Here is a 26515-nt window from a genome sequence, read left to right as displayed (position 1 = left end):
TTTATAAAAAATCAAAAAGTAAACTTATTTCGTATATCCAAACCACCCCTATGTAATATATAAACACTAACTTAGTAAATGATTATATATATATATACATATGTAAGTTCACCGTACATCCATAATCATTAGTTGTATCTTTCTTTTTTTCTTTTTTTATCCAATACCTCTCTCTCTCTCTCTCTCTCTCTCTCTCTCTCTCTCTCTCTCTCTCTCTCTCTCTCTCTCTCTCTCTCAATTGCTCTCAAAATGTTGAGCAAAGCATCTTCTTCTTTTGCTTCATAATGTTGATGCTCATTATGGTCCAACCAGTTACATCTGAAAGAAAACTAGCCACCAATCCAGGTAGTAAGTTCTCTCTCTGTTATATATTTATATCAGTGTTTTTTTTTTTTAATATTTATCGCAAATTCACTATAACATATAAGATTTTTAAAAATCAAGTTTTTTATTTTATTTTTTATCTCTAAAAATATAAATTTTGTTACAAAAAATATTAAGAGACTAGGTACAGACACTAGTCCTGTGACTTTGTCCGAGTTAAGTTAAGTTAAGTTGTGATGGAATTGTTTTAGTAAACAGGTTTCAAAATGAATAGGGATATATTTGCTTAATTAAAATTCAAATTTTGATAAAATAGCTATATAATGTGAATTTTTTTTTTTTCTAGAATTAGTGACAAAAATTTTCATCCCTAAAGAAGGTTTTTTTGTCCCTTATTTGGCTTAGATGGATGACTAATTTTGTCATGCATTCTTTATTTCATTGCTAAATGAATTTGTCATGACAAAAAATTTTGTTACTATTACTCTCAATGTGTGATGAATTTTTTTTTCGACATTATTTCATATTTTTAATGATGAATTTGTTTTTGTCTCTATTGGTAGCTTCTTCGACTAATTTTTTTCAACTTTGTTTATATTTAACACTACAAAATTATTTTGTCTCTAATTTTTATATTTATACAAAATAGTTTTGTTTCTAATTTCTTCCTTTAATGATAAAATATTTCATCGCTAATTACTTGCAAATATGTTCCCAACAATCTGTATTGGAGACTAAAAAAAAAAAAATATCACAAATTTATCATTTTCAATGACGAATTTATTTTTTTGTCTCCAAAACCTTTTGGCAACAACATTTTGGCGACAAAATGGGTAAGGAAAACTTTTCGCCATAATTAGTTTGGGTGACAAAATGTGTATATTTTGGGATAAATTTGTTATCTTTAAATCCCAAATTTGTTGTAGTGACTGCTCTGTTTTATTATTGAATTTCATTGAGATAATGAACTTTCCAAAAAGAACTTTGGATGTGTTTTCAAAAGAATTGAAAGCTTATGACATTGGAGCCTGGCATGGCATTTGCATTCATGTATTTGAGGTTGCTTAAAATATATATATATATATATATATATATATACTTTGCCAAGATATCTCTATTGGATTTTGCATTTATCACTCATGGATTTTATGTAGGAAATGATGTGGTAATCCTGCTTAGCTGAAGGCGTAGGAATATTTTTTAAAACACGATGATCTATATCTTTTGTGATTACTTTTAGCAAGCTATGGGCTTAAATTGTCTAGGTTTGTTAACCATTTTTGTATAACCAGGCTTAAGTCTCAAAACTTGAAACCCTTGAGGCTTTTCTTTTGTTGATTATTTTCTTGTTTAGAATTGTCACACATGCTATGGATTTAACTTAGAAAAGATTAAATATGTATTGCATGTGGACTCCTTCTGTAAATCTTTTTCATGAAAGAAATGCAACTATAGAGATTTGATTAATGGAAATCTAAGTTTATTGATTGACGAAATAATCGAGTTATTTATATATGTCTTTTATTTTGGAGGGGACATTGGTGGTGACTAAGTAGTTGTGAGTGACGTAGAGATCGACGACGGCGGCGATGATGGAGACAACGCGAAGGCGATGATGATGGAGACGCCAAATCTAACAGATTTGTAGCGGCGTGGTGGTTAAGGTTTACAGATCTATAGATCTGAGGTCGATCTACAGGTCTCCAACGACAGCTCGACAACAACAGATCCAGAGAGAGAGAGATGAGAGGAATGGCGATGATGGTGATCAGTCGGCGGCACGACGACAACGGAGGTAAAGAGGAGAGAGAGAGAGAGAGAGAGAGAGAGAGAGAGAGAGAGAGACGGGAGGAATGGTGGTGATGGTGATTAGTCGGCAACACGGCGACAATGGAGATAAGGAGAAGAGAGAGAAAGGCACTAGTTTGTTTAAGATTTGGTTTGGAAACAATATATATATATATATATATATATACATGACTAGTTTGGTTATTTTGCAATAGCTTGTCCTTATGGACATAATAGATTAGTGCTTGGACATTTGGGCAAGAAAAGCCCAAAATTGGACTTTTCAATTGAGCATCCTTTTTAAATTCACCTAATCTAGATATACTTAAAAAATAAAGTATTTGCAATTTTTTTTTTATACAAAATTCATTAAATACAAAAAAAAAATAAAAAATCAATTCAGTTTTTTTTTGGGTATTTATCAAAAAAAATTTTAAATTATGTTCTTCATAAATATTTTATTTTTAGATGGATCTAAGTTAGATAAATCTAAAAAATAAGAAATTGACTAAAAATAAATAAATTAATGAAGATAACAAAATACGAAAAAGAAAACCCTCAAAAAATGAATGCGGCTATGTTTGGTTTGATTTTTCAAATTTTGTTTCTAAACAAGTTTTCGTTAATCTTTAGGGAACTCAATGTAGGAGTACAGAAAAGATTTAAAATACCATTTTCTATTAAATTTGATAATTTAAATTTTATTTTTCATTAATTTTACTTAGCGAAAATAAGCAGATGATTTAAATTGAAAATAAATCAAAATATTAGTGTTTAACTTGATAAAATTAAAAATTTAGAAATTATTTTGTTATAAAGATGATTGTTTTTGTGCGTTTTTTTTTTTTTTTTTTTTTGTGTGTGTTTTTCCCATTTTATTTTTAAGTACTTCCTAAATATGTGTATATATAAATAATTGAATAAATTGCCAACAGATCCTAATAATTGGATTTAATTTTCATTAAATTGTATCAATTTGTCATTGAAAATTGGTCCTAGCAAAATTGCCACTAAAAATGATTTTTTTATGATGATTTTCAAAATATGTCGCTAAACACTAATAATTGGCATTTTTTGTGACAAATTTTTTAAACTAGTGTTAAAATTTACAATTAGTGTTGTTTTCTATAATAAAATTTTCAAACTGTTATTGAAAATTGACAATAAGTGACGCTTTTTTAATATTTAATGAAAAACACTACTAATTATTACAGTTACTATTAGACAATAAGCTCAATTGAGAAAGAAAAATGCCAGACACCCCCAAATGTTCAAATGCTTTACTAACATCTTACCAAATGTTTCGTATGAGTGTAAGACTCACACCATATAAATCTCATGTAAATTTAACACCTATATAGAATATTTAATAAAAATATTGATAAAACATTCAGAATCTTTAACATTACTTATTGAGAAAACTTTCAATAGCCTTTCTCACACGGCCTTACCCTTTCATTACGCCAATCATGCAAGAGTTTGCATGAATAAAATCAGATTTCTAACTCTTTAGCCTCATTGGCTTAGGAAATTGATCTGCAAATTTATGATATGACACATCTATATCGTTTGCATGGATAAGATCAGATTTCTAACTCTTTAGCCTCATTGGCTCAGGAAATTGATTTGCAAATTTATGATATGAGACATCTATATCGTTTGCATGGATAAGATTAGATTTCTAACTCTTTAGCCTCATTGGCTCAGGAAATTGATTTGCAAATTTATGATATGACACATCTATATCGTCTGCAAGCTAATCTAACGAAGAATATAAGAAAATATCTGCACGAAGTATCTTTTTATTATTATTATTATTATTATTATTATTATTATTATTTTATTTTAAGTAGACTTTTCCAGTATACGCCCTGGAGGTCTTTTCCAAGTTACAGAATATGTCAAGTTGTTAAAGACTTTTCCAAGTCTTCGTCTTGTAGTTCCCCTACTTGTGAAAAGAGATATATATGTATAAGGGTGTAAGCTGTGCTTAAGATATAAATTTTAATTTTGAATTTAATATGTATTTTATATTATTTAAGTGATGAACGTATTCTTTAATAAATTAAGTAAATAATGATCTCAGATTAAAGCCTTGTCCTCTCTTTTAATTATTATTTTTTTATTTTTTCTTTTTTAGATGGAAAGGTCACTTGACAATAGAAGAGAAAGAAATTTGGGCTATTTTGGCAGCATACATAAAAGTTAGCTTTTAATCCATTTGGATCACATCACCTCTCACATGAAATAGTTAAAAAAAAAAAAATTAATTTTTAACCATCTTTTCAAAACAACACTTAATAGACTGCACCAAGGTGGTGTACACTTCTAATAATAGTATACATAGTGTGTGTGCCAATTTCCGACCACACTGCCAATCAAGCACTCAACTGGAGAACACTGACAAAATAGATTAAGCCCGAACAACCTGTCACAAAAAGAAAAGATTTCGGCAGTGGTTCGTCCACCCAGGGGCACTCCAACAATCAAGTCAGTTATCTTTCAAAGATAGCAAAAGTGCTTAACTCACTATTCAGAGCATAAAAAGCATACCTTAGACCCATGAGGGTGCCTCTCTCTTATAGCCAATACAAACCTAGTCCCAGTAGGATTGGGATAAACTCTCAGTAGGATTGACATAATTTTTCAATGGACTTAGGATTACTGCTAATCTTGGACTCCCAGTAGGATTGGGATAAACTCTCTAAGAGTCTTATCTTTACCCAAATTGAAGTCCTCTCTCATTCTAGGACTCTTGTCTCTTATCCGCTTATCCCGGATTTTGGTATTTTCGTAGATAACCTCGGCCTAGCCGAGGTGATCTCGGCATCATGACCAGGACACGTGGCACCTCAGCTGGCACTTCGTTAACACCTCGGCCACGTGTTTGTCATTCAAAAATTATGCCCCCCACAACTGCCCCTAGGTTCTATTACCTCGGCATCCTGAGGTGATGGAACCTATATTATTTCTTTTATCACGTCAGCTAAACTTGCTCTACCCTTCATTACTGAGGTCATCATTTGTCGGCTCAAATATGACCAAGACTTAGTCTGTTTTCATCAATGTTTTAGAATAATTTGCATGTCTTCAACGTACACCTTAACTGTGTAATCTTCTCGGGTGATATACCTCGGTTATGCAAACCAACGTTTTTATCTCGGTAAGTATGTAAGTACTTCTTTAGAAATAACTTTGGCTTAATTTCAACTTATAAATTGTTTAAAATTTCAACAAGTATTAAACCAATTTTCTTTCAACATGACCTCGGTTTAACTTTAACTTGTAAATTTTTAAAATTTCAACAAGTGTTAAACATGTCCTCTGTTTAACTTCAACTTGTAAATTTTTAAAATTTCAACAAGTGTTAAACCAACCATAGCTTCAAAATTCCAACTCCCAAGCATCATTCTCCAGCCCTCTTTGGTGTACTACTTCCAGTGTCATTATGAGTCCTTTTGAATCTCCCTCCATTGGTCGTGTCGAAACAGAGTTCCTTCTCCTGAACATCCCGATGTTCTTTAGTGCAGGTTTCTTTTGTTCGACGTGTCTTCTGGGATTCTCCATGTCCGACCTCCCGCGAAGGCCAGTGAGAATGTCCCTTGGTCCCACCATGCTGAGGGACTGCAGGAACCGTTTTCTGCCCCCCTTTCTGAGCACCTTTCTTGGCCGCTGGAATCAGCGTATCTTGTAGTGGGAACGGTGGCTGCATGACGTTTTTTTGCATCATGAAATTGATGACCGTTTACAGGTCTGCCAATTTGTTCGCCATTCTCTTCATCTCTTCGTCCCTCCGCAAGTATCTATCTTTCCATACCTAGAGGTCGTCCTCGTTATAATACCCGCTCCGGTCTGATTTCTTTGGTACGCCGCCCTCCTGGCCGACGTCCTTTCCTCTGTGATTCTTATCACGAGTCTCTTCGTTGCAGTTGTCTTCTTCGACATCAAGGTCAATATGCTTCCCACTCCTAGTAGGGGTGTCGTCTCCAACCTTCTCTTTCTATCTGTCGTTAGCCATCTATTCTCCTTTCTTTCCCACAGACAGTGCCAAATTGTGTGTGTCAATTTACGACCACACTGCCAATCAAGTACTCAGCTGGAGAACACTGACAGAATAGATTAAGCCCAAACGACCTGTCACAAAAAGAAGAGATTACGGCGGTGGTTCATCCACTCGGGGGCACTCCAACGATCAAGTCAGTTATCTCTCAAAGATAGCAAAAGTGCTTAACTCACTATTCAGAGCATAAAAGCATACCTTAGACTCATGAGGGTGTCTCTCTTTTATAGCCAACACAAACCTAGTCCCAATAGAAGCCAAACTTCAATGGACTTAGGATTACTGCTAATCTTGGACTCCCAGTAAGATTGGGATAAACTCTCTAAGAGTCTTATCTTTACCCAAACTGAAGTCCTCTCTCATTCTAGGGATCTTGTCCCTTATCCGCTTATCCCGGATTCCGGTATCTTCGTAGATAACCTTGGCCTAGCCGAGATGATCTCGGCGTCATGACCAGGACACGTGGCACCTCGGTTGGTATTTCGGTGACACCTCGGCCACGTGTTTGTCATTCAAAAATTATGTCTCCACACATAGTTTGAATAATAATATAAATATATATAAGATCTATCTATTTCTTTTGTATGCAGTAAATGATTCTATATAGAGTAATGATACATCTCTCTAATTTTAGAACTCTAATTGAGTTATAAAGATGTGACAGGGAATAAAAAAAAAAACCAAAATCAAAACGAAAACATCACATCACAATGAGATCCACTCCCATTAAAACTCCTTTATTAGAGCTTCTAATCATTTTTTTTTTCTATATATATGTGAACCATAAAAGTGCACTTTACACCCATAATCATTTGTGCATCCCCCCCCCCCAAAAAAAAAAAAAAATCCCCATTTTCTCTCTCTGTCTTTGAAAATGTTGAGCAAAGCCTCTTCTTCCCATTTTTATAGCTTCTTCTTCTTCTTCTGGTTCATAATGCTGATGTTCATCATACTTCAACCAGTTACATCTGCAAGAAAACTAGCTGGTAGTAAGTTCTCTCTCTGTTATATTTATATCAGTGTTTCTTCTTCTTTTTTTTTTTTATAATGTTTCTCTAAATTATTTCTTATCAAGATGATTTTTGTATGGCTCACTCTTGAGACCTACATGACCTACAAGAGAAGATGAGCCTTTGGTGGACACGAATGTGGTATCAGTCGAAAAACCTCTCCAATTGGATTAGAATAATAAATATAGAAAGGATATAATAAAACAATCGCGCTACGTAGCTCGAATTGGAAGCCCCCCAAATTGCCTGAAATCCCAAAACGACGTCGTTTTGGGTTTTTTTTTTTTTTTTTTTCCTTTTTTCCTTCCCGTTTGTCTAAAGAAGAAGAAGACGCAGAAGAGAAAGAAGAGGAGGAAGAAGAAGAAGAAGAAGAACATCATCATCATCATCAACAAACATCTTCTTCATCACATCATCATCAACCAACATCATCATCAGATCTGGATTCAGATCTTGATCTACTAGAAAAAAAAAAAAAAAAATCAACAACAACAACAACATCTTCATCAGCATCACCATCATCAACACATCATCTTCATCTTCATCGTCAACACATCAGAGCCAGAAATCGCAAGGGTGAGCATCCACCGTCGCACCCTCCATCACCATCGCCTTGCCCCGCCATTGTCGTTTCTCTCTCTCTGTTTCCCTTCTCTCCTTTCCTCCTCTCTCTTTCTCCCTCTCTCCTCTCCTCCTCTGTCTTTTTCCCTTTGTTTCTCCATCTCTCTCCCTCTGTTTCAGACAAAAGGAGAAAAAAAAAAAAAAAAATAAACTGTCCAAAACGAGGGATTTGAGGGGAAAACTTTCGAGCTACAAAACATTTTCCATAATAAAAATGGATTTAGTATTTTGAATATTACTTACCCTATCATATATGCACTGACCCTTTATAGACGGTCTCATATATGGACGCCAATTTCATGCATTTTGTGAACTATATAATTGTGATTTAAAAATATTTCATTAAAAAAAATATCTACTAATATATTGATGTTGTTACATAATATGTAAAATAATTGAAAGTCATCTTAAAAATTGTAAGAATAGTCATGACTTAAAAGGTAAATAAAAGAATTTTGAAAAATTACCACCAAAAAAAAAAAAAAAAACTCAGAGTTTGACTCTTCTAGCAAAATAAATTTTGAATTTTTTTGTTAAGTAAAACTGATAAAAAAATGATATTTTAGTTATTAAAGTCAATGCAAATGTACAAAAAAAATCTAAAATATTATTTTTTGTTCAGTTTAACAATTAAAATATGTTTTTCATCAATTTTACCTTATGAAAACTGGTAGATGATTTAGATTGAAAATAAATTAAAAAATTATAATTTAAATTGACGTATTTAAAATTTATTTTGTTAAAAAGATCAAACGTTTAAAAAAAATTTGTAATTTTTTTAAGAATTCTTTTAAATTTCAAGGGGGGTCAGTCTATAAACATTGTAGAATCATTCATAAATTAGCAGTTTAATAATATAATTTTGAAAAACAGGCTTCATCTCCTGATTAATTGTATTTTTCACTTTATACTTTAATTCAAATTTCAATTTAATTTTTATAATTTCAATTTAAACCATTTAATCTCTACGCTATAAGTCTAATTTCAATTTCATCACTCCATCTAAATTAATCAAATTTCAATCATATGGGTTTGTGGCAAATGCACCCAGCAAGATTGGGGTGAAACGAAGTCCCTTACCCATGGCACATTCATGTAACAGCAGGCGGCGGCCAAAGTTCTCCTACACTGGTGACCTACCAACGGAGGATATCATATCAGCCAATTCAACGGCCAAAAAGGCCTTGCTCCATTTACATTAATTGTCGTCGTCGGCCACCACCACCATCACCGCCGCCGCCGCCACCACCACCACCACCATCATAGAGGCATTGAATGTGGGCAAATTATATCACTAGTTTTTATATTTTATCTTTTTTCATTTTCATTTTTATAATTTTAAGTGACGTGAAGGTGCAAAAAATATAATTAATTAACGGGATTAACTCGTTTGGTTAAAATTGTTAGGAATCAATGGTTCGAATTTTTTTACTTATGTATAGGTTTTATTATCCGTGAGTTTATTTACTAGAACTTTTCTCTCTCATTTTGGACTTTCTCTTTGTATTAATTATGTATTGTATTTCATTTTTATGGTTATGATTGTAAATACTGTCTTATATGAATCAAATAAATAAATAAATAAATAAAAATTGAAAATCACTCCTTTCCAAAACCTTATCACTTCACCAACCGACGATATCATATAACACAAAGACACTTCAAAGGCCATCAAATGTGACTCGTTGCTCCACTTACAACCGTTATCGTGCCGGGCCACCACCATAGAGGCATTGAATGTGGGCAAATTGTATGGCTAGTTTTTATTTTATTTTATTTTTGTCATTTCAATTTTTATAATTTTAATTAGCTTAATTTTCACTCTTAATTTTAAATTTTATATTAATTTCATTCAATTGATTACACATATTAGGATTTTTAAAGGAAATTGGTCGTTGAGTTGGTTAAGATTAATTCATTGGATTGAATGAGTTTATAATTTATTTATTTATTTATTTTATAAAAGGATAGCACATTGCTCGTGTGCATTTTCTATAAATAATATAAAAAAAATTAATAATTATAATCAATTAGATTAAATTTACACAAAATTATAAATTGAGAGTTAAAATTGAATAAATTAAAATTACAAAAATTAAAATGACACAAACATCAAAATGTAAAAACTAGTGATATATTTTGTCATTGAAGGTAAAACAAATTAAAGCTCTCTAGCTGGACTATAAGATGCCGGGAATAACAAGGTTTTTTTTTTTTTTTTTTTTAAGTGACATGTGAGGATGCAAAAATATAATTAATTAACCGGATTAACTCGTTTGGTTAAATTTCTTGCACCTCAAAGGAATAAGTGGTTCAAATCTTTATATTTACGTATAGGTCTTATTCTCCGGATGTCTCTTTACTAGGACTTTCTCTCTCATTTTAAAGTTTTTCTTTGTATTGATTATATATTGTATTTTATTTTTATGATCATGATTGTAAGTTTCATTGTACTGTCTTATATAAATCAAATAAATATATAAAAATTGAAAATCACTTCTTTCCAAAACCTTGTCACTTTACCAACCCTTCGTATTCTATTCAAGATACTTCTTCACAAGCCCAAAGTAATAAAGAATAATTACACATCAATATACCTTTGCCAAGTAACGTTGAGTTTTCTTGGGTGAAGATTAAAAAGGAAAGAGAAAAAAAAGTGTATAAAATATAATTATATATATATATATGTTTTTTCTTTTCAAATTCTATCCAAATTTTTGATTGAAACACAATCTCAGTTCAATGGGACACATCCCACTTTTTCAATTAAAAAAAAATAATAATAATAATCTACTTGTCATAATTTTTTATATAACAAAATTAATTGAAAAAATAAAATTTCTAACTTCTTCTATATAATAATAAAATTACTTAAATTACTAATTGAACTAAATTTCTACTATCATTAAAAATTATTAATTGAATTGATGATTTATTAATAAAATAAGTAATTTATTATAAAATTAGAAATTTTAACGCTATATTTGGTTGAGGGATTTGGAACGAGAAAGAGAAAGGGAAAAGGTAGGTGAAATGTGAATAAAATATACTCACATTTCACATACTTTCACACATCTTTTCCTTTTCTATTCCGAATCTCTAACCAATTTCCCCAACCAAACACAGCGTAAGAAGTGAGATGCAATTTCTAGAACCACAAGGTACAATTTGTATTTTAAACAAATTTTTGAAGATGTATTTATAATTTATCCTACTTAAAAATATAAAAATTTACAAAATTCATCTCCATTTATGAAGTTTTCTCTTATTAATTTTTGTAACGGTACGTATTGTACGATTTAGCGGAATGGTAGTTTCAAAGCATTTTTTCCCTATTTACTTGGTTCTCTCAATGTAATTTGAGGTGTGTCTAGCTGAGTCTAGATCCTCTGTAGTGTGTCTTTGTGCTTCCTGTAGTGCTTCCAAAACGAAATTATTTTGGGCCCAAAACTCTCTTAAAAAAAAAAAAAAAGAAGCAGAAGTTAAGGTGTCGTTTGGTAACACTTGCATTTTCAGTTTTCTGTTTATATTTACAAAAATTTTAAAAACTCAAATAAAAACTTGTTTGGTAAATTTTTGATTTATAAATCAGTGGTCTCAGTTTATAAATTTGGCCAAAAAAATGTAAACTCAAAAAATGTGTTTTCGTTTTGAGTTTTGAGTTTTCTTTTTTTTTACCACCCAACACTAGCCACCATCTGCCACTATTTTCCACCACCGTCTTCCGTCACCACCACCCACCACCCAGCCCTCACCACCACCTACCACAACCACTCACTACCCACATGCCACCACCAGCCACCACCCACTCGCCACCACCACCCCCACCACCCACCACCCGCCACTACCATCCACCACCCGCCACCACCCCGCCACTACCACTCACCACCCACCTGCCACTACCATCCACCACTCGCCACCACCAGCCACCCACCACCACCAGCCACCTGCCACCCATCCGCCACCACCACCACCACCATTACCACCACCACCACTTCCACCCACCACCCACCCGCCACCCATCTGCCACTACCACCCACTCGCTACCACGCACCACTCGTTATCGTCACCCACCCATCACCACCACCACCCGCCACCACCCACCACCATCACCTGCCACCCACTTGCCACCACCACCCGCCACCCGCTACCGCCACCACCACCCACTCGCTACCACCCACCACCCGCCACCGTCACCTACCCACCCACCATCACCACCTGTCACCTACCCGCCACCACCCACCACCACTCGCCATCTGCCACCCACTTGCCGCCACCACCACCCACCACCCGCTACCACCACCACCATCCACTCGCTACCACCCACCACCCGCCACCGTCACCCACCCACCCACCTACCCACCACCACCACCACCCGCCACCACCTCCCATCTGCCACCACCCACCACCCGCCACCACCACCACCACCAACTCGCTACCACCCACCACAGTAACCCACCCACCCACCCACCACCACCACCTACCCGCTGCCACCCGCCACCACCCACCGTCACCACTTTCTACCACCGTCTTCTGCCGCCACTTGTCACCACTTGCTATTTCTCACTCTTTTTTATATTTTTAAATTTTTTTAAACATTTTGTCAATTACCAAACGCGTTTGTAGTTTATGTTTTTCTAAAAATAAACAAAAACCAGTTTATAAAATTTTTATAAATATAAACTGAAAACGTAAACGTTACCAAACAGACCCTAAGCAATTGAGAGAAGAATGAACGGAGTCACTGACAGCCCCATTCTTCCTCAGACGAGCTTTATTTATTATAGCCATCCACTCATCGATCCTCTTCCCCTTCCTCTCTCTCGTCACCTTGGTTGCCATCAACACCACTTCCGGCAACTTCGACCACCACGGGAAGGAGAACTACACAGTTTCGGAAAACTCTCACGCCACCATAAAAATAAATAAATAAATAAGAGAAGAGAGAAGATTCAAAAACTGAACCTAGATTCAAAACCTCTACAAAACAACGAGTCCAACTTATATTTATTATGTATTTGATTATTCAAGGCTTGGAATATAATTAAGAAAAATAGTTTGAGGGTTCAAGAATTAAAGTTTGAAAAAGATTTCTAAAGTCAATAATGATTAAAATCTATGAAAGTGGGGTGAGAAAGAGTGAGGTTTTGGATTGAAAGTGAGATTTGTGTTTAATAAAATACTCAATAGGATCAGCTGTGTAAAATTTTGAAAGGAAAGAAGATAATAAAAGCAATAGAGTTACGGATTCATACTCAAATTCATTCTAGTCGGAAAGCTCTTACGTTACCACCGTCGCCAAAGCCTCTAAAATCGATGAGGTTAGTGTTTCGCCATCGCTGCTCGAGAGAGAAAGAGGCTCACGGCGGTGGCATTGGTGTGGGTGGGAGTGGAGGAGAAGACGCTAAAGGGCACCTGCTATGGAGGTCACGGTGGTGGGTGGTCGCAGTAGAGGGTCGCCAAAGAGTGATCGAGTAAGTATTCTCTTTTTTCTTTGTTCCTTTCTTTTTCTTCTTCTTTGTTCTCGTCAGTTTCCTTCAACTTTTGATTTTTTTTTTTTTATAGGTAAATTACACTAACACTTCCTGAGGTTTACTTTGATGACATTAACTTTTTAAAAATTACATCCCCATCCCTGAAGTTTAAAAGTGCATTACAGATTGCCCCTTCAATTAGTTGACTGTTAAGTCAACTAACAAATTTTACTGATGTCAACAGTTTAATTTTTTTAAATTTCAATTTAGCCCTCATTGTATTTCTCTTCTATTATTCATTATCTCTTTTGAACACATGGCAACCACCCTTCAATTCCTCCATCTCCTCATTCCTATCATTTGTCACAATTTTAATGTTTCCTTTCACTACAAAAAATTAAGGTTTTAGAGGCCAAAATTTAGGGACAAAATTATTTTTTAAGGACCAAATATTTTTGTTGAAAAAAGTGTCGTTATTATATTTTTAGCAATGAAAATTAGACATTAGTGATAAATTATTATCCTTTTTAGGACCAAATTTTTTGTCTAAAAAAATAAACCATTTTGAGACCAAATTATTTTGTCCATAAAAGTCTATTTATTTGTGACATTTTCAAAATTTTATCGCTAAAAGCCTTGTTTTTTACTTTTTGGGACGACCTTTTAGCGACTATCCTCATGACGATAGAAATTAGTCTCTAAATGTCTTTTGTAACAAATTTTTTACCTTTAGAGACCAAAACATTTGGCCTCTAAAACTCTTATATATTATAGTGTTTGCACTTAAAAAAAACTATCACAATATTTTTTTGAATAATGTTATACAAACAAAAAAAATCCATACACAATTTTCATACATAATAATATTACTCATTATGGATATTTCACTTCAAAACATACGATTAAAGATGAATTTACTCACAATAATGATATTACCACATCATTTTTGTCAAGTTTTTTTGTATAAATAAAAATTTATTTATTTATTTATTGTCTACAAGAAAAATTAGTTCCTTGAAACTATAAATCAACCAGGTAAGAGCATCTCCAACGGTTTACCAAACTTTTCATCAAATCTGGGTAAAAAAGTGACTTTTTTCTCATTCTGATACGGAGGGCTCCAATGGTTCATCAAATCAAATTTTCATCAAATCTACGCCGGGACAACCGGTTGGTCGACCGGTGAAGGCAAATTTTTTTTTTGAATTGTTTGAACCTTTTCAGTGAACTATCTGAACCTTTTTCCGGGACGACCGGTTGGTCGACCTGCCGGTTGACTGCCTGGTCCACCGGTAAGGCAAAATTTTTTTTTTCCAAACTATTTGAACTTTTTTTTTTGAACTTTTTGAACCCTTTAGTGGTCGACCGGTTGGTCTCTCCCAACGGTCAGGAACAGTGATTTGGTGGAATGCTACGCCTGTTCTCATTTTGGTGAAAGGTTTGGTGAATTCTCGATTTGATATCGATTTGGTGAAACCGTTGGAGCTCAAAAAAGTGACTTTTTCACCAAATTTTAAATTTGATGTCAGGTTTGGTGAAGCGTTGGAGATGGTCTAACATGTATACCTTTATTTATATAAAATGGTTCAGCTATATTCCCCAAGTTAGTGGCATCAATTATCTAAATAGCAAAATGAATGACACACTCAAACACATAACATCATCCATGGCATTGATGGCATGGGTGGCCATTAATGACACCGTCACATTCTTCACCTGCGCAAAACTCTATACTCCCATACTTAGATCAAATGCCAAGACCCCCAACCTTTTCCTATCACTCCCACTTTTCTCCTGTCACTTCCCTACTTTACCTACCCACAGCCCACCTACGCCACCCAAACACCCTCTAAAATCATATAGAGAGAGATGAATTTCAGTCTCATTTTAGATCTGATAGTCCAGACAACAATCTCCATAGATCCAATGCCATAATCCGACCGTAATCGTCACCTTCCTTATCGAATGACATATTATGTTTAGGGTTTCGACGACATTGTCAATGGTGGCTATTGGGAGTGTCTGCAATGTTCTTTGATGCTACTATCGTTGCTTCTGGTGGTGATTGTGGTTGCGGCTGGGTGTGGTGGTGAGGGTTGATCGGAGACGAGCATCATAAATGGAGGAATGAGAGAGAGAACCAAACTTGTTTTAAGAACGGAAGGGCCAAAGGGAAAGTTGGTGAGGTGAGAGCAATGAAGTAAATTCATACTTTTAGGCGAGGGCAAAAATATAATTTCATGTGTATTATTGTCTCCGTCAGTGGACCAACACTGACAGGGGAGGTTGGTGTAATTTCTTAAATCTGAAGGGAGAACTTGTACTAAATCTAAATGTCAGGGGAAGTTAATGTAATTTATCTTCTTTTTTTTATTATTATTATTAAAGTTTTGTCCCCAGCACGACAGAAAGCATTACTGAGAAACACTACGGAAGATCTGGACTTGAGCTGAGCCCGCCTCATATTTCCAGCAAAGAGATGGCACAATCAAATGCAGAAATTGCTTGAGAAAAAGAATTACACTTAAAAAAATATTTTAAGTAATTTTTTTTTATATATTTTAAATGTACTTAATCTAGATATATCTAAAAAGAAAAATATTTATAAAAAATATTTTCAAAAAATTAATAAATACACAAGAATACGAAAATGTACTAAATTTTATGTTTTTTTATATTTAGTGAATTTTTTAAAGATTTTTTTCAAATATTATACTTTTTAATTATGTTTATATTAAGTGTATCCAAAAAGTTAAAAAAAATGCTCAAAATATTAAAAAACATTCACTAAAAATAAAAAAACATGAAAAATAAAAAATTTGATTTTTAGAAAATTAAATTCAGAAAATTTGAACCAAACAAGGTGATTACTTCTCTTAGTTTTCAATAATTATTATTATTATTATTATTTTTTATCTTATTTATGCTAGTTTTGTCTCATAAACAGTAAGTCAAAGTTTAATCAAACACTCTAATACATTTTTAAAAAAAATTAAAAAAAGAATTATAAACTATTCATTAAGTTGCACCAAATATCCCAGCACTAATGATAGCCTAGTAATTTTGAAATATTGACTTGGTCATGGCACCTTGACTTACATCTTCTATGAATTTGGAGCATACATTGATTTTTTCAGGTAAAAATTGCACGGTATGTAGAATAACATATTTCAACCATAAAAGGAAAAATTAGAATTGTGGGCACAAAATCGGTTATCTGAATTCTCTATCAATGACAAGTCATGAAATGGAAATTGGTAACTTTCCCCAAACTTCCCAATCCTCAATGAAATTAAGTCCATACTAAAATTGCAAGTGAAAAGTACACAATGATATACAAATTAATGGGAAACAACTCTGGAATAATTCAAGTGCAATCTTGAAGCAAGTCTAGAAACAAGATGAAAGTATCCCAGAACAAAGTAGATGGACTAGCACATCACGGAAAGTACGTAACGATACCACAGTTTCAGGAATTGGTGCATAACACAAGGTTTACTGTCACGACCCAAACTCGCCCCTATAGATTTAGCATCGTAATCGGCCAGTAATCCTGGGATTACCAAAGACCTCTGAGACAAATTAACATAATATTAGGGGCTAGCGGAAGCAAATAACAAATAAGCAACGTCCATTAAGCTGTGCTGACTTATATGAGACAAAAAAAATTTAAAACTTTTTATATACATATATACACATCATCCTTACGTCATTATATATATATAGATTAGACAAAAAGGGACTTAGCCCTATTTACAAAATACACAAAACTTGTTTAACCAAACAAGAAAGCGAAACTTAAACTTTAAATCTCATAGCCATAACCATTTGACATATCCAGCACCTCCACGGAAGGCACATAGGTTGGCTGACAAAAATAGATTCCTGGTAGATGCCTCTAAGCTTGGTCACACGCCTGATCACCTACATACATAAATAATACAGTGAGCTAGAACCTAGTGAATAATAATAGAGTAAAGGGTTTTAATGAACGATGTCCATACCAGATTCAGAAATCATAATTCAGATTCATAAACAGATTCATATACATATTCTTATTCAAATCAAATACAGAAATCAGAGTTCATGCTTAATCATACGTGGTACATCTATTAGCACTAACAGGACAGATACAGAACAGATGCAGAATATATAGCGGTTATGAATAACCAGTTCCATAAAGGAACCTCCGGATCCGGGTAACAGAGAATAAACACGCTGAGCTCCATGATGGAGCCTCCGGTACAGGTAACAGATAGCAAACATAATAAGTTCCATAATGAAACCTCTGATACCGGGTAACAGAGAATATAAATGCTCAGCTCCATGATGGAGCCTCCGGTATGGGTAACAGATGACAGACATAATAAGTCCCATAATGGGACCTCCGATACCGGGTAACAGCTAACAGATATCACACGTTGTTAAGGATGCCACGAATACATGTCATAAATGGGACAATCATTCATTATACAGAACATATCATTTCAAAAAATAGATATGAATTTATCATACAGAAAATAAATAAAGTTGAACATATCTTTACTAAGTTATTACTCACAATGTTCTGGTGCTTGATTTGTCCCTGCGTTTGACCCTACATAATTCATAATACATTAGGTCATATTACAATTCATTCCATTCTTTAACTTGTTTAACATTCTTAGGCTCTTTTCATGTTCTTTAATTCATCTGCAATTTTCAAAGCATGCCTAAGAGTACTTTGAAATGAAAGAGAACGGAAAACGAAGCATAAAACATCTTTTCAAAATTTCTAAAACAAGGCCCTCCGCTTAAGCGTAGCTTCGGTAGCTTGAGCGGACTCCTTTGGTCTGCAAAAGTACTGGTTGTTTGCAAATTACGCTCGAGCGAGACTTTTGACGCTTGAGCGAGAAGTCTAGTAAAGCAGGGTATGCTCGAGCGAGACTCTTCACGCTCGAGTGGACATGTCGAATCTTGAGTTTTTCTAGAGTATGTGTTGAGCTTCAAAACTTGGTTCCAGCTAATGTAATTAATATTATAAGACTCACATTTCCACCACATAACTTTTAACATGAATATAAGGGCCAATTTTACAAGATTTGAATCTCAAATTTACATAAATCCATCTCATAAACTCGAATCATATAAAACTCACTTCATAACTTCCAAGCTCATGCAAATTACACTACAAAAAAATTGATTTTTTGCGACGGCAAACCGTCGTCGCAAATATCCCAAACGTCGTCTTAAAAGGGTTTTTGCGACGGTAAGAGGCTTTTTGCGACGGCAAAGGGGGGATCGCAACAAAGGGTGTTGCAAAAGGGCTTTAGCGACGGCATAACGCCGTCGCCTTTACTTTGTGACGGAAAAATGCCTTTTTTGCGACGGGAATAATATGTCGCAAATAACGGGCAAAAAACTGAATTTTTTGAGACGGCACTGTGTTGCCGTCGCGAAAAAGGTCTTTTGCGACGACAAAAGACACCGTCGCTAAAGGTTTTTTTGAGACAGCACCTTAGTTGTCACTAAAAATACTATTTGCGACGGGAACAAAGCCGTCGCTAATGCGTTACATTTCAGCCAAATCGCCATCTTTTGCGACAGTAAAGGGCCGTCGCAAAAGCCCTGGTTCCTTTTTTTTGAGATGGTGTGTTCTGCCGTTTCAAAAAAAAAAAAAAAAAAAAAAACTGTATTAAAATTATTAAAAATATGAAAATAACCTGTATTAAATGAAAAATAACTAAAAAAAAATGATAATTACAGAATAATATAAATACATACATAAACAAAAGTTGGTACATAATAAAAATTCATAATATTGTTCCATTCATAACAATACATAAATAAAAATTCAGAACAATAAAAATTATCCCACTACATAATGTCGCATAATACATACATAATGTTGTTCACAAATCTAAATAACGTATATCAAAACCAAAAGCTTTCGTCTTGCTTCTTCCGTGGGTTACAAAAACAAAAGTTGGTCAAAATCTTTACGCGCCCGCACTCCACAAGAAGCAAACTGCTACTCAGGAAATATCTGAAAATAAAAAAACAAAAATAATTAATGAGAATGTAATGGTGTTAATATTTTAATTACAAAAAGACATTAAAAATTAATGACAAAATAAAAAATCGACGCTAACTCCCAAACCGGGAACCCGATTCGAGCCCCGTCTTCTCCCACAAGTCTATTGTGCCTAGGCGGTTGTGCGTACCAAGTTTCGTGCTAAACCGACACTGTTTGGTGATTTTGGGACGTTAAAACCTCGAATTCAAGTTTTTTAAGGAACTAGTTTGCCTAGACCGAAATCCGGCTCTAACTCCCAAACCGGGAACCCGATTCGAGTCCTGTCTTCTCCTACAAGTCTCTCGTGCCTAGGTGGTCGTGCATGCCAAGTTTCATGCTAAACCGACGCTGTTTGGTGATTTTGGGGCGTTAACACCTTGAATTCAAGTTTCTTAAGGAATTAGTTTGCCTAGACCGAAATTCGGCTCTAACTCCCAAACCGGGAACCCGATTCAAGCCCCGTCTTCTCCCACAAGTCTCTCATGCCAAGGCGGTCGTGCATGCCAAGTTTCGTGCTAAACCGACGCCGTTTGGTGATTTTGGGACGTTAACACTTCGAATTCAAGTTTCTTGAGAAACTAGTTTGCCTAAACAGAAATCCGACGCTAACTCCAAAACCGGGAACCCGATTCGAGCCTCGTCTTCTCCCACAAGTCTCTCGTGCCTTGGCGGTCGTGCGTGCCAAGTTTCGTACTAAACCGACGCCGTTTGGTGATTTTGGGACGTTAACACCTCGAATTCAAGTTTCTTAAGGAATTAGTTTGCCTAGACCGAAATTCGGCTCTAACTCCCAAACCGGGAACCCGATTCAAGCTCCGTCTTCTCTCACAAGTCTCTCGTGCCTAGGCGGTCGTGCGTGCCAAGTTTCGTGCTAAATCGACGCCGTTTGGTGATTTTGGGATGTTAACACCTCGAATTCAAGTTTCTTAAGAAACTAGTTTGCCTAGACCGAAATCCGACGCTAACTCCTAAACCGGGAACCCGATTCGAGCCCCGTCTTCTCCCACAAGTCTCTCGTGCCTAGGCGGTCATGCGTGCCAAGTTTCGTGCCAAACCGACGCCGTTTGGTGATTTTGGGGCGTTAACACCTCGAATTCAAGTTTCTTAAAGAACTAGTTTGCCTAGACCGAAATCCGATGCTAACTTCCAAACCGAGAACCCGATTCGAGCCCCGTCTTCTCCCACAAGTCTCTCGTGCCTAGGCGGTCGTGCGTGTCAAGTTTCATGCTAAACCGACACCGTTTGGTGATTTTGGGCGTTAACACATCGAATTCAAGTTTCTTAAGGAATTAGTTTGCCTAGACCGAAATTCGGCTCTAACTCCCTAACCGGGAACCCGATTCAAGCCCCGTCTTCTCTCACAAGTCTCTCGTGCCTAGGCGGTCGTGCGTGCCAAGTTTCGTGCTAAACCGACGCCGTTTGGTGATTTTGGGATGTTAACACCTCGAATTCAAGTTTCTTAAGAAACTAGTTTGCCTAGACCGAAATCCGACGCTAACTCCTAAACCGGGAACCCGATTCGAGCCCCGTCTTCTCCCACAAGTCTCTCATGCTTAGGCGGTCATGCGTGCCAAGTTTCGTGCTAAACCGACGCCGTTTGGTGATTTTGGGGCGTTAACACCTCGAATTCAAGTTTCTTAAGGAACTAGTTTGCCTAGACCGAAATCCGACGCTAACTCCTAAACTGGGAACCCGATTCGAGCCTCGTCTTCTCCCACAAGTCTCTCGTGCCTAGGCGGTCATGCGTGCCAAGTTTCGTGCTAAACCGACGCCGTTTGGTGATTTTGGGGCGTTAACACCTCGAATTCAAGTTTCTTAAGGAACTAGTTTGCCTAGACCGAAATCCGACGCTAACTTCCAAACCGAGAACCCAATTCGAGCCCCGTCTTCTCCTACAAGTCTCTCGTGCCTAGGCGGTCGTGCATGTAAAGTTTCATGCTAAACCGACACCGTTTGGTGATTTTGGGACATTAACACCTCGAATTCAAGTTTCTTAAGAAATTAGTTTGCCTAGACCGAAATTTGGCTCTAACTCCCTAATCGGGAACCCGATTCAAGCCCCGTCTTCTCTTACAAGTCTCTCGTGCCTAGGCGGTCGTGTGTGCCAAGTTTCGTGCTAAACCGACGCCGTTTGGTGATTTGGGATGTTAACACCTCGAATTCAAGTTTCTTAAGAAACTAGTTTGCCTAGACCGAAATCCGACGCTAACTCCTAAACCGGAAACCCGATTCGAGCCCCGTCTTCTCCCACAAGTCTCTCGTGCCTAGGCGGTCATGCGTGCCAAGTTTCGTGCTAAACCGACGCCGTTTGGTGATTTTGGGGCGTTAACACCTCGAATTCAAGTTTCTTAAGGAACTAGTTTGCCTAGACCGAAATTCGACGCTAACTTCCAAACCGAAAACCCGATTCGAGCCCCGTCTTCTCCTACAAGTCTCTCGTGCCTAGGCGGTCGTGCGTGCCAAGTTTCGTGGTAAACCAACGCCGTTTGGTGATTTTGGGGCGTTAACACCTCGAATTTAAGTTTCTTAAGGAATTAGTTTGCCTAGACCGAAATTCGGCTCTAACTCCCTAACCTGGAACCCGATTCGAGCCCCGTCTTTTCCCACAAGCTTCTCGTGCCTAGGCGGTCGTGTGTGCCAAGTTTCGTGCTAAACCGACGCCGTTTGGTGATTTTGGGGCGTTAACACCTCGAATTCAAGTTTCTTAAGGAACTAGTTTGCCTAGACCGAAATCCGATGCTAACTCCCGAACCGGGAACCCGATTCGAGCCCCGTCTTCTCCTACAAGTATCTCATGCTTAGGCGGTCGTGTATGCCAAGTTTTGAGCTAAATTCGACTCTAACTCCCAATCCGAAAACCCGATTTGAGTCTCGTCTTCTCCCACAAGTCTATTAACTTAGAATGTAAAGAATGCAAAAATACACTTTAGCTTAGAATGCAAAGATACATTTTATACCTGATCTTCTGGTGGTGGTGTATATGGATTCTCCTCTTCTGCAAATTCCTTAAATTCCCGGTGGCCACTCGATGCATCAGGAACCTATGATAGTCAATGCATAATGTGTTAATCATATTCGAATTTTATACACAATGTTCTGTGAAAATTGAACTATCAAACAATGTAATTTATATCGAACCTGTCTGTTGGGATCCATACTCGCCCCCTGTGACACTAAGGCCATCATCTCAGCTCTCATCTGCTGTAAATGTGTAGCGAACTCTGTGATGGCCCCCTGTGATGGCCCAGCACCATCTTTATACACCGCCCCCCGAGGCATAGTTCTCCCGTATGTGCGACAATATCCATGTCCGTCATGACCTATCAACTCATGGAAAATGGCATTCCTAGCCTCCAAAGTCCGACCATCCTCAGGTAGTAGGGAGAGTTGACGCTTAAACTCATCTTGTATTGAATAAGATATACAAGTATATGCCAAATTAAGATGGTTGACACACAAAAAATAAAAAATAAACTTTAAATACAATCAAAGGTGTTTGGAAACTACCAAAGTCTGGATAACCTCTGGGTCATCTACTCTACGTGTCATAAGCCAAACATTCATCTTGTCAGTAGACTCCCCCTTATTGGTCATCTATATTTTTTTAGAAATATGAAAATTAGAATCCAAATAATTTGCAAGTATACAATGTTTATTTATATACAAAAATAAAACAATAAAATATAAACCTCATGCCGTATCTGAGTGAAAGTAGTACGCCCTGTGGTGTGAGCTATGCCGTGAGCTCTCCGATTTTTAGATTTCCTATTTGCAATTTTCTATAATAGGTTCAACAAATGTAAGTATATAAATATGATTTGTATGTTTACATATCATACATATAACTTATTTGTATACCTCAGCATCGGAAGTACGCCAATACTCCACAAGTTCTTCTCACAGGCTTGGCACAATGTGCACAGGAACATCATCCTTTAGATTAGGATCAGAACTTCTAGGCTTGAAATACTTAGCCTTAATCTTGTTCTTGTGATCCTTCCATATACTGTTGCAGTTCTTCATGCAGATTGGCTTATACTCCTCTGGACATATATTCAAATTGTCCTATAAAACACAATTTCAAAGTTTAAATAATAATAACACAATTTTGGAATTCGAATTTTTGGACAAAAATGTATTACCTTCACATCCTTCCAGATAGCATCAACAATATCATCAGGCACATTGTTCCAGTCAAGAAACGTAAGAGGAACAATGTTACCATTCCGCACAATAATGCCAAGTTGAGTAGTTAACTTAGCCACGTTATCCCCTATTGGGCAGTAATTTTTATCAAATTGTATGTCCAGCTTTTTACTAGTACCCCACTCCCTAATGCCCTTCGCACATCCTCTCCCACGCCTAGTCGAGGTTGATGAAGAACTAACATGACCTGCGAGATACAATAACAATAAACAATATGGAATGATAATAAACAAATGTAAATTTGAATAATGTGAATACAAATCGAATTCTTATACCTGAGGTGGGCTGTGAAGAAGTCGAAGGGTCTGCAAAATACAATGACAATAAACAAGTTATATATAATGAGAATAAATAAATGTATGTTTAAATAATTTTCATACAAATCAAAGCAAATTTATATACCTGCGGATGGCTCATAAGCTAATGACTCTAGTCGGGATGATAGCTATTGTGGTGTCACTAATTGTGGACGCACCGATGGTAGGCGTGGAGGCCGAGTACATGGTAACTGCTGTGCTGCCACTGATGGTGGTCTATGCGGTGGTACTAATGGCCCCTCTGATGGTGGTCCCTGGGATGCCTCCTCTAATGGTGGTGCCAGTAATAGTGGTCGCTGCGATGGCTGGTCAGATGGTGGTGGCACTACTGGCCACTCCAATGGTGGCTGATATGATGCCTCCTCTGATGGTGGTGCTACTAATGTCCTGTTATGTAGCACATCAGACATCATGCGCCGGGGATGATCAGGCTTCCTCTTCCTTCCCATAATAATCTGCAAGCAATATAACATTAATTGACATTGGAAACATAGACTATGGTTTGTCATCAACTATAATATGACATTAAGTGAACTAATACAATTACAAAGACAAAGTAAATTAAGAAACTGATGATTAACTACAACCTTGGCCTTAATTGAATTATTGATGTTGATTAAATATCAGCCTATTTGAACATCAACTGTTTCCCCTTCTGCGGCTTCCCTTACCCAACCAACTTCTTCATCACGAAGCATTATATTTTCTTCCAATTGTTGGCTTATATATGGCTCGATTTGTGGATCAGTCGAACTCATATCAAATAAACCTCTTTGAGACATCTTCACCACCACTTGCCAATCTGGTTGTAACGGGTCTGCAACATACCAAACTTGCTCTGCTTGGGATGTCGAGATGAAAGGTTCATTGGTAATTCGATCATCTCGGTACAACAAATGATTGAAGTTCACCAATGTGAAATTGAAGACATCTTCTTTCTTTCCGTGAATGTTGTCAATCCAATCACACTTAAACAACACATGTTTCTTCGCATTGGAATATCGAATCTCAACAATATCTGTCAATTGTCCATAATAGTACACAGACCCCACATGAGAATTCTTGTCTTTCCGACTAGCATAACTTATGGTATCTGCCTTCAAAGCTACACCACAATTTTGTGTGGCTCGACAATCATCCATGGCCTTTACTTGATACCGAAACCCATTCAGTATATACCCGTTGAACCTCCTTTCCAGGTTATGAGGACCATTGCCAATAGAATAATCTCTTCAGAAAATATGACATCAGTAGTCCTTCGCAAAGTTTGGACCTATTTAAAACGAAAATATAAAATTTAAAATGTAGGTCGACTTAAGTAACTAGAATGTATAGACTTAAATACATACATGTTCCTTGAACCAAATGTGAAAAGTTTCAAAATGTTCACGCCAAAGCTGATGATCGTCGACACGAGGCATTTTGAGTTTAAGTACTTCAAGGTGTTTGCTGTGTAGATTGAAAATTTATCAATACAAAAAAATTGATTGAAAATTCAACAAAACATAATAAAATATTGAGTGAGTGAGTTAACCTACTTTATGAATAGTTGAACCGCGCTTGTATTGAATAAGATATACCGATGAGCTTATACCCAAGAAGTATTATCAAGATAAAAGCTTGTGTTTTCACCAATAGCATGACCCAGATTATCAGCACCACTATAGTTCCTCAAGGGTCGAGTAGATTTGGTTTCCACATCATTAAGATATTGTGCACAAAAATTTATGCATTCTTTCATAAGATATCCTTTAGCAATTGATCCTTCAGGATGAGCTCTATTACGTACGTATTGCTTCAAAGTAAGAAGATACCTCTCAATTGGATACATTCATCGAAACTGAATTGCTCCACCCAATAATGCTTCATCAGCTAGATGTATAGGCAAGTGCTCCATTATATCAAAAAAACTCAGAGGAAATATTTTCTCTAGATGACAAAGTGTTACAGCGATACGATCTTGAATCTATTGGAAATCCGTCGCACGATTCACTTTGGAACACAATTGTCTAAAGAAATTGCTCAATTCAATCAAGGGTTCAATTACATTCTTCGGTAACGATCTTTGTATAGCCAATGGAATAAGTTGTTGCATCAGAATATGACTATCGTGGCTCTTAAGACCCCCAATACTTCTATCATGTGAGCGCACACGACGTGATATATTGGATGAATACCTGTCGGGAACTCTTACTTCCTTCAACACTTTCAAGAACAAATCTTTCTCATCCTTGGTCATCGTGAATTATGCTGGTGGTAAATAGGCTTTATTCGACCCTCTTAACTGCAAATGTAGGGAGTTTCTAATATTCATATCTTGTAAATCACGCCGAGCATTAACACCATCCTTCGATTTTCCTACTACCCCTAATATTGTCCACAACACATTGTCACAAACATTCTTCTCTATATGCATCACATTGAGGTTGTGTCTTATTAGATTGTGCTCCCAATATGGCAGTTCATAAAAGATACTCTTTTTCTTCTAGCTATGGGTGCGATGTCCAGCTTTCTCCTTCTCTACTTGTCTCCTATGCCTCTCCTTAAGGTCATCCTTTTTGTATTGGGTTAAAATACCCTCAGATTCTAATTGTAGCAACATCTCAGTTCCAAACAACAATTTTGGTTTGAGTCTAACTTCTCGACTACCATCAAATGAT

At 36.3% G+C, this 26515-nt stretch overlaps 2 long non-coding RNA genes across 3 annotated transcripts; both read left to right on the top strand.

Moving 5' to 3' along the window:
• Positions 1-6791: 6791 nt before the first annotated feature.
• Positions 6792-9289, top strand: LOC145791102 (uncharacterized). 2 transcript variants are annotated; one of them, XR_014330758.1, is made up of 2 exons: positions 6792-7323; positions 8909-9289. It is a non-coding gene; the product is annotated as an uncharacterized LOC145791102 (long non-coding RNA). The 2 variants fall into 2 exon arrangements; XR_014330759.1 differs by having other exon boundaries at positions 8906-9289.
• Positions 9290-12276: 2987 nt separating this feature from the next.
• Positions 12277-15605, top strand: LOC145791100 (uncharacterized). The gene is made up of 2 exons (XR_014330757.1): positions 12277-13277; positions 15261-15605. It is a non-coding gene; the product is annotated as an uncharacterized LOC145791100 (long non-coding RNA).
• The last annotated feature ends 10910 nt before the right edge of the window (positions 15606-26515 follow it).

The sequence above is a fragment of the Camellia sinensis genome, chromosome 5, assembly GCF_055761805.1.
Source record: "Camellia sinensis isolate YWXY chromosome 5, ASM5576180v1, whole genome shotgun sequence".
Taxonomy (NCBI): domain Eukaryota; kingdom Viridiplantae; phylum Streptophyta; class Magnoliopsida; order Ericales; family Theaceae; genus Camellia; species Camellia sinensis.
This window is presented reverse-complemented; position numbering and strand designations above follow the sequence as displayed.